We start from the raw sequence: 14,362 nt of genomic DNA, 5'->3' as shown, positions 1-14,362 counted from the left end.
CTCCATCCCACCCAGTGGAGCTGGAGGATGTCTCTCCCCAAGCTCAGCAAATGTCAGGGAAAAAAACACAAGAAGAGGCAAGTCATGTGGAAATACAGTCCACGAAGGGAATTGTGGATAAACTCATTTAACCAGAAAGGAAGAAGAATCCATGAAGAGCAATAAGAAAGAAAGCCAGATAGCACAGCACATGCAAGTTTAGGGCAAAGAGTTTCTGTTCTGATGTTATGCTCCAAGATCCCTAAATATTGCTGGTATTTTTTAAAGCCACACAAATCAAGGGCAACATAAACTTTTATGTTGCCAGAGATCATCTTTGGAATACTGGCTTATAGTGTATATGTGGATATGCACGTATTTTGCTTCCTCTCCTCCACATCGTTTTTTACCACTTACATAATAGGGATTCCTTGGAACTCAGTTTTATATCACATTAAATTTAAAAATGGGTGCCTACTTAAAAATACAACCTATCAAGGCACAGAAAATTCTGAACCACTGCTGTAATGAATACATCATAGGAATCTCCATTAAGAAATATTATTCTGACCTAGTTCTCTGTGTCATGCTGCAGATTGTCCTTCTCTTGACTCATGGAATGCTTTGAGAGAAAGAACTACAAAGCCAGGTCCCTCGATATTAGCCATCTCACCCTTCAAAGTTCAGCCAGGAGTGGGACAAAACCCTCGTCACCATGTTGACATGTTTACTTCTGGCGTAGGAAAACACTGCTGTTGCCCAATTTGGCTTCCCAGTCCATTCACTTGCCTGGAGACATATATTTTATGCCTTCCTTTGATGATTTACAAATAAATTAACGTGATTCACTAAGATCTGCCAGCATATATGCGTTACTGGATAAATCTGAGATGTTGAAAAAGTATTTTAATTTATTGTATCCCAATACTTTCTTAAGAAAGTTTCTTAAGAACGAAATAAATATCATCAGCTAGTTTATATACCTGACATATTTATTACGGTATTCCCGCTGAGCACTTCCCATTGTCATGTGTTCTCACACATTGTTTTCACAAATTGTGTTTTGAAAGAAGTCAAGGGAAATTCAGGCCAGAGAAGCAAGATGTTATCTTTTGGAAAGGATGAGCCCACTCTAATGGAAGAGGATAATCCATTCAGAGGTTTGTGAAGCCAATATCCCCCAGTGGGTGTGATAAATCCACAGCGTCTGAATCCAGAATTTTGCACTGGGACCTTGAAGTTGCATGAACAATTTAGTCATGTTCCAAATAAACACAGTGTATCATTATTATTATTGGATAAACATGAACATCTGTTAGGTCAAGTTTGCCCTATTTCCTTAAAGGCAACTGGAGTCCCTGAACACAGTTCTCATATGTCTATCACAAATGGATCTGAGATGGGTGTATAATGCCAAAGCGGCTCCTTAACCATCTCTGTGTTTGGAAACCAGATTTTAAAAAGAAAAAAACAGTCACCTGCTCATCTGAGGTGGGTCACATGCCTAGAGAGCACCATAGAGACTGCAGTTCCCTTCTGAATCCCATCAACTGAGCTATTGTCAAAAGATGAAAATATTTGAATCAGCCGGCCTTCATTTTTAAAGCAACGTTGTACATATTTTAAGTAATTATTTGGGGCGAGAGGAATCTAAGTGTCACCATTCTCTTGTCCTAACTCAGCCTGGCACCTTTCCAGCTGTCACTCAGTGGGCACAGGATACAGAGGATGATTTCTCACCAGGCTGAATCGGCAGGTTGCAGCAGGTTACAACTGCAAGGGACTTTAAAAAGCTTCTAATCCTATCCCTCACTTTTCAGATAAGACATTATTGATACGATCTGCCCAAGATCACGCGCTTAGTTAGTGGCAGAGTTTTACCCAAGGCCAGGAAATAAAATCTGTCTTTCTGGAACAGCATTCATTGGTTTGCACTTACCAAGCACCTTTTACAGGCCCAGTAAGTAAACCAGGATGCACAAACCTGGCTCTCAACCTGCTTACAGTCTGGCTGTGCTTCAGGACTTGATCCTCATTGAGGCAGGATGTGCAAGTTCTTGTAAGAAGTATCCTTGTGGCCAGGTGCAGTGGCTCACACCTGTAATCCCAGCACTTTAGGAGGCCAAGGTGGGCAGATCATGAGGTCAGGAGTTCGAGACCAGCCTTGCCAACATGGTGAGACCTGTCTCTACAGAAATACAAAAATTAGCCGGGCATGGTCGTGGCTGCCTGTAATCCCAGCTACTCAGGAGGCTGAGGCAGGAGAATCACTTGAAACGAGAAGGTGGAGGTTGCAGTGAGCCGAGATTGGGCCACTGCACTCCAGCCTGAGCAACAAGAGTGAAACTCTGTCTAAAAAAAAAAGTATCCTTGTAACAACCCTCGCTTTTACCAGATCCAAGAATTCTCTCCAGTTCCTCCCTATGTTATTCAGGGATACTGAAGACCATTTCATTAAGTTTTACAGAGAAGGCTCCTCGTGAATATGTAAATAATTAGCTCATCACTATATTGTGAAAATTAGGAAAGCATCCTTATACTTCACAGAGGAGTACCTGACATATAAAGATACCTAAAGTACTGACAGCATCTTTTTGCCTGAATTAAGTCAATGATGCCTCATATGGGTTTAGCAACAAGGATACCCGAAGGGGGAGCTCTTCTGGTTTGGAACTGAATTGAAGGGACTGGTTGATCAAATCCCAAAGCACGTCTTTTAGAGCTGCATTTAGTAGCACAGTCAAAGGAAGATAACCAGAGGGCCACACAGAAATTGTTAATCTTCTTTACCCTGTGTTATTTGCCTATTTGATGCTGACGAAATCCTGACAGCATTGGGGTGGGGGTGGGTGCGAGGGGGAGTGGGTATTACGCAATGTGCAAACATGCAGACATTTACCAAAGATCAAGTTCCAAGATGTAAAAATCAAACAAAAATCTCTCCTAACAACAACAAAAAAAATCTCCTAATTTGACTCCCGAAAGACCTGAAAAGCATTTCAAACGTGTCCAGTAAGGCATTAAAAATAATTATCCCAGAGAGGAATCACTCCCTTGGTTGTTTTGATGTATTTTTGTCTACAAATTTTCTAAACCACTGCCTTGGCTTCCTTTAAAAGGTCTCTAGAACAAAAGTACTTTGGGTGACCCCAGGATTACTGAGCAACAGTAACCAAGGATGTGGATGAGGCTGAAAAAGATAAAAACAGATGATGCCCTTTTTGATGTCAACTCTAAAATATTATATAATTAAAACAGAATAAAATGCAGAAGTTTAGAAACAAAGAAATAATCCTATCAAGAAAATTAGCAAACTCATTTAAGAGAACGTTAAGTTTTTTTAAAGCATCCTATAAAATCACTCTTATGCTGCCCAGATGGCTCTGGGGGGTGACTTCTTTATGTAATTAAAATTTGCTGTCCTCCCCTTTTCCTCCTCCTTCCCTCCTCCTCCTTCTCTTTTTTTTTTCCGTAATAATAGTTATTATTATTAGCCATCACGAATTGAGTGCCTAGGCTCTCTCGTACATTCCCTCCACTTCTCATAGGAACCATTTCAATTAGAGTTTGTTTGCCATTTCCTAGATGAGAAAACAGAGGCTGGGAGGTTTGGATTTCCCATGGTTAGCCATCTAGAATGCGGGGTAGCCAGAGTAGCAGTCTTCAGTTTGGAGGACCCAGCATCAGAATTCCAGAAGGAAGTGAGGTGGAGATAAGGAAACAGGGAACCCCTTTGGCACCAGCACTTGGGATGGCTTGTGCTCAGAGTCAAACCTACTGTGCGGTCCAATGATGCCAATGTCCACAGCCCCAAGTACAATTAAATTGCATTGCCACAGAACCTGTTTTCACCGTACAATGTCAACTAAAGTCAGATCCACCTACTTCTTGTTTGTATCAAATGCTAGCATATCTCCTTGGTAAAATGGCTGTGCTGTGTCACTGAAATTAATTTTTTTTTGTTAAATACAGTGAACAGCAGTGCCAGTGCACTGTGGGGGAGTTACAAGAAGAATTTGCTATTTCCAGGAATCCCAAGGGGATGTTTTTTTTCTTCAGTATCATTCTTCTCTTTCCCTCTCTCCGAATTTGAATTTTCATCTTCCAGGGTTTAGTAGAGCAGGGGTGGAATGCATGAGCACACCAATATTGTATCTCAATAAAGCAAGAGCCAGCTCTACTGAACCGTCCACTTGGATTTTTAACATGGTAGCTCTCAGAAGATCTCAGAGTTACGCTGTTTCTGATGGTCACAGGGAGAAGAAAATGCAGAGGTTTCCGCATTTATAAAACCCAGAAGCCCATATGTAGCACTGAATTAAGGGAGCCAGTCTGTGTGTTGCTTACATCTTCATCCTCTCTCTCTGTGCTCTTAACGTGAATCCCGTCTCTGCTCTTCCCTTTCACAGTGACATCTCATTTACTGAGCTGGGCCTTCTCACTCTCACCTCTCCCTTCTACACCTTCCATCACACAAGCAATCCTGAAGGATTGAGCTAACAGAATGTTGCAAAGAAAAAAGAAAAATGGCTTCACAGGGGCAAATTGGCACCTTCTACATTCATTTAAAGACAGAACTCCATCAAGGTTGATTTTCTGGGCTTCTCATGTAGTTAGATAGAGGGATTAGATACCCCAGGCAGGGAGTCAGATGCTCAAAGCCGAAACAGTTCTGCATGTTTGAGAACCTCAGGAAGAGAGCCAGAGATACTCAGTCAGGTATTTGGGATCACATCTCTTCTAAGAAATGTGCCTTGGTTCCAGTTACTCCTTTATCTCTGGCAACAAGCACCAGGGTCATGAACTAAGGACTGTGGGTGGAACTTGGAGCCAGGGCCAGAGGATGCCCCACCCTGCCTGTCAGGGTTTAACCCAAAAAAGCAACAGCAGTGTTCCTTACCCAGGACACCCTTCGAGGGTTAGAGGCACGCAGCTTGCCACTTGGTCCAGCTTTCTTCTGCACCCCTTCAGGATACATAAATGAAACTTTGGGACTTCCTTTGGGCCATTTGGCCTGTTTGTGCAGCAGGCAGCCATTGGCAGGCTAGCAGCAGCAGGAGGCTACTAATGATAAAGAGTAACAACCCTTTATAGATGCTTTTTCAGTGACTGGCACCGCTTTACATGTTTCCTTAGATTATCTCATTTGATCCTCACAAAAATCCTGGGTGAAAAGTCATTTTTAAGTCTTCATTGTATAAATGAGACATGGAGAGCTTGTCATTTGTCCAAAGTCCCACAGCTAAAATATGGCAGAGCTGGCCAGCCACGGTGGCTCGCGCCTGTAATTCCAGCACTTTGGGAGGCCGAGGCGGGTGGATCACGAGGTCAGGAGATCGAAACCATCCCGGCCAAAATGGTGAAACCCTGTCTCTACTAAAAATACAAAAATTAGTGGGGTGTGGTGGCACATGCCTGTGGTCCCAGCTACTTGAGAGGCTGAGGCACAAGAATCGCTTGAACCCAGGAGGCAGATGTTGCAGTGAGCCAAGATCACGCCACTGCACTCCAGCCTGGCGACAGAGGGAGACTCTGTCTCAAAAAAAAAAAAAAAAAAAAAAAAAAGAAAAGAAAAGAAAAGAAAATGGCAGAGCTCCGGTTGAAGAGATTCGAAAGCCTTTGATGCTAACTGCTATAGCACAGCGTCTTAGAGGACTGAGTAAAACCATTCCCTGTCATCCAGGTATCAGTGTTAGTCAAGCTCCTGTGGAAACACATTCAAATGGGGCAATCGAGGAACACTTAATGAGCGGTCTGCTTTTTTGTTTGTTTGTTTGGTTGGTTGTTTTTTGAGAGAGAGTCTCACTATGTAGCCCAGGCTGGAGTGTAGTGGTACAACCTCTGCCTCCCAGGTTCAAGCAATTCTCCTGCCTCAGCCTCTCAAGTGGCTGTGACTACAGGTATACACCACCATGCCCAGCTAATTTTTATATTTTCATTTGAGGCAAAGTTTCACCATGGTGGCCAGGCTGTAATGAAGGATCTATTTTAAAAGGTGTGGGCAGGGTTAAGGGAAATGAGTGAGGGGTAGTGAAGTCCCCTGGCTCTAGACACTGCAGGGAGTCTGTTACCATCCCTGTGGCTGAGAGAGGAGGGAAGAAGAGGGAGTGGTTCTAGAACCCAGACAGAGGAATTGAAGTTGCTGGAGAGAGTGGAGAAGCCTACTGTACAGAAAGGCCGAACTTCTGAAAGGAACATGGTTAACTTGAGCTGACTTAGCAGGGAAGGAGCCAAGGAACACAGAGCCTGACCTCATTCTTCTTTCTCCCTCCAGGCTCTGCCACTATTTCCCATTGGCCAAACCCTACTGGAAGTGGAAGTCCGCTGGTGCAATCCATACAGGTCAGCCTCCGGGGCCCAGAGTGGGATGAAAAAGGCGGGGATGCACTTGAGGGAGCTTTGTATATTTGAAAGTAACTTTATTCTAGCCTTTTCTTGACTGATATTTAGCTGTTTATATGATTATACATTGAACATAATTTTTTTCTCAGACTTTGGAGACATTGCTCTTTGCTGTTAACTTCTAGCATTGCTTTTGAGAAATCCAAATCCATTATGAATCTTGAACCAATATGTATAACTAGGGTTTTCTCTCTAGAAGTTGATAGGGTATTCTCTTCATGAGTTCACTAAACTGCCCAATTCAGTTCCCAATAATCCTTGTTTAAAATAAAGAATCGGGCTGGGCGCGGTGGCTCATGCGTGTAATCCCAGCACTTTGGGAGGCCGAGGCGGGTGGATCACAAGGTCAGGAGAACGAGACACGGTGAAACCCCATCTCTACTGAAAATACAAAAAAAAATCAGCAGAGTGTGGTGGCAGGAGCCTGTCGTCCCAGCTAATCTGGAGGCTGAGGCAGGAGAATGGCGTGAACCCGGGAGTGGAGGTTGCAGTGAGCCGAGATCGCACCACCGCACTCCAACCTGGGGCACAGAGCGAGACTCTGTCTCAAAAAAAAAAAAAGAATCAATCTATTTAGTAAATGATCCCAACAAAATTTAGGATGGTAATTTACAAGGACAGAAAAAGGTATTACTTATTGATATTTGAAAAAATCACTTTTCTCTTTAAGCAGCATTTAGAACACAACCTAATATAGGTCTTGAATTGTAAATTCTGTTGTAAATGGCATTCTTTGGGCAAATAATGTTAACAATGGGGAGAAAACAATTCATGATTGTGGGAGCATCCAAAATTATTTTCTCCTCAGCATCTAAAATGTCTTAGTTATCCTGTCCTCACATGAAATTGTTATTGGGGTTCCTGAACACAGGCCCAGGTCAGCACTAAACAATGCGTGTCTCTAGAGCAACAGACCCTTCAAAAAGCAGACCTACCAGACATTTCTCTTAGAAAAATAATGTATTTTTTTTGTACTGAGCTTACTATTTTACGTAAATATATTTTATCTGGAAAGAGAATGTGCCCTGTTATAGGAACCCACCATTCAGTATGTCATGGCCCTGACACAGAACAATTGGTGACGGAAACTCTTTTGTGAGTTGTAGGCTTATGATGGAGCCCGAGTTATTTGGCAGGAGATGATTTCCACAATCTGTGAACACCGAGGATGAGACTGGCTTGAAGCCACATGCCAAACTGCACAGCCAATAAGATCTGCTTCCATTGACCCACAGCAGCAGCTCTGACTTTTTTTTTTTTAACAATAGAAAAGAAACTACCACAGGGAAGAGAGAGAACAATGGCGTTTTGACAAGCAGAACAAAGATAGAGTGTGACTGACAATTCAGGTCAGAAGGAAAATTAAAGCACAGGAAGACTGATGTTGGTCGGCCTCCTTGCCAAGAAGCAAAAACTCAGGGGGAGGCATCGAGCCACATGCGAACTGGCTCAACACTGGCCATTTTGTTTGAGCAATTTTGTTGGATGTTTTCTACAAAAGAGCACTTTTTCTCGGACTTCAAACATTCTTATCTGCAGGATCGACACCACACACTGCCATCATCCCCTGGAGTAGTATCCTTGAGACCCGAGGAGGGCAGAACTGGAGGGAAGTTGTGGGACTCCACTGAGAAATGTGGTCCTTTGTCTCCTTGGAGATCTTTGAGGATGGTTCAGATAAAGTTGCTGCCAGTGGAAGCAGCGAGGCTCAGAAACCTCCAGTTGCCCTTTCTAGACTTGTAATCCTCTGAAGAATGGAAATTAGGAAGCGTTCATTTATGACCTTGAAAAAAATCGTTTACAAAAGTATATTATATCAGTAAGACGAGCTGGAAAAAGGGTTTATGTGAAAGTTCATGTGAGAAACACAGCTATTAGCACGCATGCCATTCCCCACCTTGACCTCAGCAGGAATGTGTAAATTGTAACATATGGAATGTAAGCCCTGTCGAGATGTTTCATAAATCTGCCTGGCAATGAGCATCACAAGGCCCTGCATGAGAACAGGTCCCAGAAACGGAGAGACAGTGAGTATTGTGCCTGACAAGTTCTAATTTTAATAAGTCCAGACTCTGACAATCGAAAATTTCCACATAATGTTCTTTAATAATATTGATTATTTCCTGACAAAGGGGCACTTTTTCACAGGACTCAACCCAGGTAATACATCCATCGATCCACCCATTCATCCATCCATTCAAGATATATCTACTGAAGGCCTACAATATTGCAGGTGGCGTGCTGGGCACTGCAGATACAGTGGAGGACAGGAGGAATATTGTGTTGCCCCTGTAGGGTTTACTATATGTAGGAAAACAGATATGAAACAAATAATAGAGTTTGAGACCAGCCTGGCCAACAGGGTGAAACCCTGTCTCTACCAAAAATACAAAAATTAGCTGGGCGTGGTGGACGGGCACCTGTAATTCCAGATACTCGGGAGGCTGAGGCAGGAGAATCACTTGAACCGGGGAGGCGGATGTTGCAGTGAGCCAAGATCGTGCCATTGCACTCTAGCCTGGGCAACAAGAACTAAACTCTGTCTTCCAAAAAATAATGATAATAATTTTATAATTGCAATTTTGATCAATGCTGTAAAGGAAAATAGTAGCTTCTACTGATAGTAGCACTCTGCCAAACTTTCTACATGCATGATCTCATTTAATCCTCATAACAATTCTCTGCACTAGGTACTACCATTAGCCCCATTTTAGACATGAAGAATAGAGACATGGAGGTTTACATGTATCACCCAAGGTCACACAGCTCTGGAGTGGTGGAGTTAGAATACAAAGTCACTCTGGGTCCCCACCCCAAGTTCCTGATACCATGCCATTTTGTTTTTTATAACCTGGGTGAGGAAGTGGGTGCTGATTTAGATTTGAAGCTTAAAGAAAACAACTTTCAGGATGAGATTTTAGGCCAAGCCTCAAGGATAAGTAGGTATTAACTGGGCAAAAGAAAATAGCAGGAGTATTCCAGAATTGGGGAATTGCATGTCCAAAGGCCCTGAGGCAGGAAGGTGGTTGGCCGTGGGTGTTCATGGGGAGGCCAGTGTGACAGGATTGGGCGGTGTGGGGGGCAAGACTGGAGAGGCAGAAAAGAGTCAGAGTAGGTGGGGCCTTGTAAATCATGTTAAGAGATCTTGAACTAAATCCGGACCAGAGAGGGAGCTCCTGGAAGACCTGACTTTATCTGGGGCCGAGTGGTGTGGCTCCAGGCAGAACTGCTGCTGCAGCCAGGAAAGGAGACGTGTTCTCCCCGTGGAGACTGAGCCTGTTCCTGGGCTCATTTCTCACCCCTTCTTCCCAGCATCTTCCATAGAAGTGAATGGATTCTATATTCTTCTCCTTTAACAGACTTCTGCCCCCTGGGCCAGTTAAAAGACAATGATGTCAAGAAAAGACTGGCAAATGCAGAAGTTCATTCAGCACTGAGATCTGCTTAATATTAATCTCAGTGGCCGGCTGTGGTGGCTCACACCTGTAATCCCAACACTTTGGGAGGCCGAGGCAGGTGGATCACCTGAGGTCAGGAGTTTGAGACCAGCCTGGCTAACATGGTGAAACCCTGTCTCTACTAAAAATATAAAAATCAGACGGGTGTGGTGGCACGTGCTTGTAATCCCAGCTACTTGGGAGGCTGAGGCAGGAGAATCACTTGAACTCGGGAGGCAGAAGTTGCAGTGAGCCGAAATCATGCCACTGTACTCCAGCCTGGGTGACAGAGCGAGACTGTGTCTTAAAAAAGCAATATATATATTAATCTCAGTTACCACCATTAATTTTGGCACTGCCCAAACTATGGGATCCCCATTAAAATTTAAAAAAAGATCCTCTCCAAATTTCCATGTTAAAAGTGGCAGTTTTTTCTTACATTCCTAAGACAGATATCCTATTACTCTGTGTATTTGCTTTATCAGTTCTTTCATTTATTCATTCATCAAAGATTTGCACATGTATTATGGCAGACATGAAACATACCAAAGTAAGTAAGACGGGGGTCCCTGTGCTCTCAGGGCTAGACAGAGCCTGGTTCCAGATGAGCACTCGCATCACACGATGCCATTAGACCCTGGGGTAGGCAGAATAATGCCCCCTGCCAAGAGATCCATGCCATAATCCCCGGAACCCGTGAATATGTTACTTTACATGGTGAAAGGGACTTTGCAGATATGAATATGGCATGGGCTTTGAGATGGGGAGATTATCCTGGATTACCTGAGTGAGCCCAGTGCAATCACAAGAGTTCTTTTATTTATTTTTTGTTTTCTGAGACGGGTCTCACTCTGTCATCCAGGCTGGAGTGCAGTGGCGGCGATCACAGTTCACTGTACTCATGACCTCCTCAGGCTCAGGTGATCCTCCCACCTCAGCCTCCTGAGTAGCTGAAACTACAGGCGCACTACTACAGATTCTCCTGGAAAACCTTCAGAAGGAGATGCAGAGCTGCCAACACCTCAGTTTTAGCCTAATGAGACCCATTTGGGACTCTGAATCTCCATAACTGTAAAATAATAAATTTGTGGCCGGGCGCGGTGGCTCACGCTTGTAATCCCAGCACTTTGGGAGGCCGAGGCGGGCGGATCACGAGGTCAGGAGATGGAGACCACGGTGAAACCCCGTCTCTACTAAAAATACAAAAAAAAATTGGCCGGGTGTGGTGGCGGGCGCCTGTAGTCCCAGCTACTCGGAGAGGCTGAGGCAGGAGAATGGCGTGAACTCGGGAGGTGGAGCTTGCCGTGAGCCGAGATTGCGCCACGGCACCCCAGCCTGGGCGACAGAGCGAGACTCCGTCTCAAAAATAATAATAATAATAATAAATTTGTGTTCTTTTAAGCCATGAAATGTATGGTAATTGGTTGCACTAGCAATAGAAAACAAGTATCCACCCCACTCGAGCTAGGAGGCCGGCCCAAGACCGACCTCCCTCTTAATCCCTCACAGTTTCCCACTGGGCCCAGATGTAGTCTCACAATTGTTCACAGCCCAGCAGTCCAGACACCTACTTCCAATCAACTGGTGACAAAGTGACTCACCTGCTATCCTGCGGGGCCTGTACAACAATTTATACTTGATTGTGACCCCTCCAGCATTGCCAAATATACACACATTAATGCCTGGAACATTTTTTTTAATAACTCTTACAGATCTGAGTTCCTAAAGTGGCTGCTTACACTGCTGTGTGTCCTTGGGCAAATTACATACATCTCTGTGCTTCCATGTGTTCATCTCTAAAATCAGAATAATAATATTGATCATCTAGCATTATTGTAAGGATTAAATGAATTAGACATGAGAGCATTAAAAATGGCGCCTGGTACACAGTAAGCGCTCAGAAATTTTAACAATGATGATGATGGTTGTTATTATTATTTCCTACAGCATTTGGCATGAGGCTTAAAAGTCCTTTTTTCTTTTTTTTTTTTTCTTTTTTGAGATGGAGTCTTGCTCTGTCATCCAGGCTGGAGTGCAGTGGCGTGATCTCAGCTCACTGCAACCTCTGCCTCCCGGGTTCAAGCAATTCTCCTGCCTCAGCCTCCCTAGAAGCTGGGATTACAGCCACACACCGCAAGCCTGGCTAATTTTTGTATTTTTTTTAGTAGAAACGGGATTTCACCATGTTGGCCAGGCTGGTCTCAAACTCCTGACCTCAAGTGATCCGCCCGTCTCAGCCTCCCGAAGTGCTGGCATTACAGGCGTGAGCCACCATGGCCGGCCAAAAGTCCTTTTTTGATCACTTGGTCTACAATGTGGAAAATGCACTAGAGGGGCAAGTTGACAGGAGCCAACTAGGGGAAGACTGAATTAGGATGATGATGGCTGAAATGGAAAGAGGTGGGTAGACTTGAGAAATACTGCAGAAGTAAAAATCAACAAGGCCTGCTGATGAATTGCATCTAGGGGTTGAGGATGTACCAAGGATGACATAGTCGGAAGCCTTATAATGATATTTTATAATGATGTGTTAATACTGTGTAGAAGAAATCCTTAGTTTGCTTCTCTGCTTCCCTCCCCTCTCCTACCATCTTTTCCTATTGTGATACCACTTTTCTTTCTTTCCAGAATAAAGAAACATCAGAAATATTAAAACCAGCACCAAAAGGAGGCCCAGGTATAGGAGCATGAAACATCTGGCAACATGTAGCAAAAACAGGAAACTTTTTCTTCTAACTGAATTTTGGCCTCTTGGTGCCAGTATGTGAAAAAGGCCTTGTAGGCCAGGTGCAAAGGCTCATGCCTGTAATCCCAGCACTTTGGGAGGCTGAGGCAGGCAGATTACAAGGTCAGGAGTTCAAGACCAGCCTGGTCAACATGGTGAAACCCCGTCTCTACTAAAAATACAAAAATTACTCGGGCGAGGTGGCACATGCCTGTAATGCCAGCTACTCGGGAGGCTGAGGCAGGAGAAACGCTTGAACCCTGGAGACGGAGGTTGCAGAGAGCCAAGATCACGCCACTGCACTCCAACCTGGGCAACAGGGTAAGACTCCATCTCAAAAAAGACAAAAGGAAAAGGCCTTGTAACTGGCCTGAATGAGGGGAAGTTAGACAAGAGAGGAAGAAACATAAATATAATTAAAATGTCTGAATTGATTTTTTTTTTTTAAGACGGAGTCTTGCTCTGTCACCCAGGCTGGAGTGCAGTGGTGCGATCTTGGCTCACTGCAAGCTCCACCTCCCAGGTTCACACCATACTCCCGCCTCAGCCTCCTGAGTAGCTGGGACTACAGGTGCCCGCCACCACGCCTGGCTAATTTTTTTGTTTTTGTATTTTTAGTAGAGATGGGGTTTCACCATGTTAGCCAGGATAGTCTCAATCTCCTGATCTCATGATCCACCTGCCTTGGCCTCCCAAAGTGCTGGGATTACAGGTGTGAGCCACCATGCCCGGCCAAATTTTCAAATAAATAAAAATAAGTAAATGTGTAGCAAAAGCAAATGGGCTTGTTTGTTTGTTTTGGTTTGCGTGGTTTTTTTTAATGCCTGTAATGAGATTGGGCTGGGGGTGCAGGAAGCAAACTGAGAATAGAGGACCCAGGCTCATTATGGCTCTGCAGGAAATAGCATGGGTCCAGGGACTGATGGGGAAAAGGAAAACATCTGGAGATGGAGTCAAGCGAGATGGTTTCTAACCACCAACAAGCATTTGACAAGGAAAGCCCCATAACCTCCCTACTCAGCCTACCCTGCGAGGATTCTATGAGACGCACCTGTATTCACAGATGCTGTAAAGCTCTAGGGAATCCTCAGGAGACGCCTATCTTACTGGCATGTGAGAATCCTCCAAGATCTCACCAGCCCCACCAGCTTGAGAGTGGTCCAGAAGGAACTTCTGTCTCTGTCCTCCCAAAGTGACTCCTATTAAAGGCAAAATGTTTCCGAGTCGGCCCACCTTAAATGGCTGACTAGTGAAATTTATTTCTGCATGCAACAGAATACCTTTTTTTTCCTCCCTTCTGCCTGGGTCTGTGACTTGGTTGTGCTCAGCAGAAGGAAGGTAGCAAAGGCACACTTTGAAAGTGTAGCGAGCATTTGAGCAGACTGAATTCAATTTTGGATACAAATGTCAAGGAAAGGTTCTCTTGGCTCTGAGCTCCTTGCTCACGGAGGCGCAGTGTGATGCTCCATTGAAAGAACTGCTAATCTGGCCAGTGCTGGGCTGATGATAATAAAGGGGGAGCAAGGCGCAGACCGCTGAGCAGGAGGAGGGATGACCTTCCAGAGGATGTCTTGGAAAGACTCTGCCAGGCTCCCCTGCACATACTGGACGGAGAGCAAGAATCTGGAGATCTGCTTCAGTCCCAGCTGTGCCATGAACATGCTGTGCATATAGCCCCTTCCCTCAGCTTAGGCTTGATTTTCCTGGCCCATAAAATGAAAGAACTGGAATAGATGATCTCTAAGGCTTCTTCTTTCCAATATTTTATGATTCTGGCATTTAGAACATCTGCAGGTGCTGGAGAGGAATGCCAGCAAAG

At 44.4% G+C, this 14,362-nt stretch overlaps 1 long non-coding RNA gene across 1 annotated transcript; it reads left to right on the top strand.

The window, feature by feature from the left end:
- The first annotated feature begins 8,238 nt into the window (after nucleotides 1-8,238).
- On the top strand, nucleotides 8,239-13,277 carry LOC129484284 (uncharacterized). Its single transcript, XR_008658401.1, has 3 exons — nucleotides 8,239-8,408; nucleotides 12,447-12,495; nucleotides 13,162-13,277. It is a non-coding gene; the product is annotated as an uncharacterized lncRNA (long non-coding RNA).
- Nucleotides 13,278-14,362: the final 1,085 nt, after the last annotated feature.

Source organism: Symphalangus syndactylus, chromosome 6 (genome assembly GCF_028878055.3).
Source record: "Symphalangus syndactylus isolate Jambi chromosome 6, NHGRI_mSymSyn1-v2.1_pri, whole genome shotgun sequence".
Lineage (NCBI taxonomy): Eukaryota > Metazoa > Chordata > Mammalia > Primates > Hylobatidae > Symphalangus > Symphalangus syndactylus.
Note: the sequence above shows the minus strand (reverse complement) of the source record. Positions and strands in the feature narration are given on the sequence as shown.